This window comes from Neopelma chrysocephalum, unplaced genomic scaffold, assembly GCF_003984885.1.
Source record: "Neopelma chrysocephalum unplaced genomic scaffold, ASM398488v2 Primary Assembly neopelma1_98738, whole genome shotgun sequence".
Lineage (NCBI taxonomy): Eukaryota > Metazoa > Chordata > Aves > Passeriformes > Pipridae > Neopelma > Neopelma chrysocephalum.
In genome coordinates this window covers 1-2,118 of record NW_020926334.1, presented here as the reverse complement: position 1 = coordinate 2,118, position 2,118 = coordinate 1, and the positions used below count along the sequence as shown (strand labels likewise).

The 2,118-nt window shown below is 42.4% G+C and overlaps 1 long non-coding RNA gene across 3 annotated transcripts; it reads left to right on the top strand.

Moving 5' to 3' along the window:
* Positions 1-57: 57 nt before the first annotated feature.
* On the top strand, positions 58-2,118 carry LOC113962014. 3 transcript variants are annotated; one of them, XR_003532425.1, is made up of 3 exons: positions 58-144; positions 960-1,069; positions 2,087-2,118. It is a non-coding gene; the product is annotated as an uncharacterized LOC113962014 (long non-coding RNA). The 3 variants fall into 3 exon arrangements; XR_003532423.1 differs by having other exon boundaries at positions 64-168; XR_003532424.1 differs by lacking the exon at positions 58-144 and adding an exon at positions 213-452.

The following is a 2,118-nucleotide window of genomic DNA, read 5'->3' as shown; positions in this document are numbered from 1 at the left end:
ACAGGGCCAGGGCAGGGGAGCAGTGACCCCGAGCGCGCCGGGGCCCGGCAGGCGGAAGTGCGGCGGGAGCGGCGCTCGGCCTCTTCCTGCGCGGCGGGGACAGCGGCAACAGCCCCGTTTGCGATTCCTCCTCCGAACCAGCGGGTGCATCCTGGGTTTTCGTGCCTTGTACGGAAAGCTGCTGGTGCCCAGCCTTGCTGTCTGTGCCGAGCCCGGGCAGTTTCCCCCCGGGATGATCTTTCACGGCTCAGCGTCATGGAGGGAGGGAGGGAGGGAATCCCCGGCCTCGGAATGCGCTCGGTGTCGGGTGAAGGAACTGGGAGACAAGAGGAGTAGCTCCGAACTTAGTTCTTCGGGTTCTACCTTCCGTCAGCTGTTCCTGTTCCGACGGGATCGGCAGGAAGCTGCTGGGTGCCGTTAAGGGAAAAAAAAAAAAATCCAGCAAAATTTAGGTGTTTGCCTTTGGGGTTTTCCTTATAGATAGCACAAGTTTACTTAGAAACCGAAAGTTCTCCCCCCCCGCCTTACATACAAAATTTAGGAGGTTAAAACCCAGAAAGTGCAGTGCTTTGCGGGTTAACTCAGCTTGTCTCCCGCAACGATTCAAATTAATTCCATTCTTTTAGTTTAGCACCTTGGCAGAGCTGATCATACTGATCATAATCATACCTTGCTTATTTTGCACCTGGTAGATCAGAGTCCCAGAAACCACTGTATTATTAGTATTATTCGTGGATATGGAGGGATAGCAACAAGCTTTGATTGACTTCTTCACAGTCAGGGAAGAAGAGTGTACTCCAAGCTTAACTTGTTCACTCTCTGAAATTTCTCTTACATCTTGATCACATCTCCTGTGATCTTGATATTTGAATGTCCTTAACCAGGTTGAAGAACTAAGGAGGGTTTCATTTGTTTGTTTTTACTACTTTTCTTTTTTTTTTTCCTTCCTTTCTCCAAAGCTGGAAAGTAAAACAAAAGGGAAACTTCAAAAGCAGATTTGTCGAGTTATTCTGGATCACTTTGACAAGCAGTACACGGCAGAACTGGGAAATGCATGGAGCAGTGTCAGGTGTGTTGTTTTGGGGAGATGGGGAAGGGAGAAGAGAGGTAAGGAATTGATATTAATGACATGTGTTGAAGGCTGTCACTTAATTTGGGCCTTGATCACGCAGCCGCTAAAGAACATTCCTTGAAATGAAAAATCATGCTCAGAGTCTTAGAAACCATGTAATTCCTCTGAATGCCCTCTTTGTTTTATCCTTTTTGAATTAAAAAGTAATTTAAATTAAATGCCTTCATTGTTGTTGGGGTTTTTTAATGTATCTATTAAAAAGCATAAGTGTATAGCTTCAGTTTAATTGAATCAACTTAAAAACTCTCTTAGTTTGGATCAGTGTTTTTTCTGCTTTAGGCAGTGGATACTCCTGAGGAGTATTTTTTGAGACTAAATGAAAAATTGCTAAGAGGAATTCAAATGGAAAAGGGGGGAAATCCATGCGAAATAAGCCTGAAAAAGTGAACTGAAGAGCAAACAAGCATGTTTCTACTACATAAGCACTGCTTTCTGACTGTCTTCCAGGAATATCTATTGCTTTAAGTTTTTCTGGCCTGGTGTTTGCAGAACATAAAATGTAAAAAAGAAAAACTGTAAAAACTGCATATTATAGTGTTGGCTGGAATGGCCTTTGCAAAGGTGATGTGATTCTTTTTGCTGTGATATTTGCAGCTAATATTGCAGTTGTTCTTTGTCCCTAGGGAAGTAAGTAGTAAGTAGATGGAAAGACCATTATGCTTCATCATGTATATCTTTTGCAGTCATTTGTTAGAGTTAAGAAAAATGGAGAACATCTTGTCTCGGAAGAAATGAAGTGTTTCAAATGCAATAATTAGAAAAAATGGTGTCTTGATTCCCTATTAAAATTATTTTCCTGTGTACTCTTCTTAATCATATCTAACCAAAATGTTTTAATTTCTGATTACACCAGGATCATCCAATGGTGAGACTGTAAGTAAAGGGTTTCTTGGAAACAATAACTTGACTTATTTGTCAGGTTATTAAGTAGCTTTTCCTTTTTTTTCCCTGTAGAGATGTCCTCACATCCCCACTGTGCTGGCAGC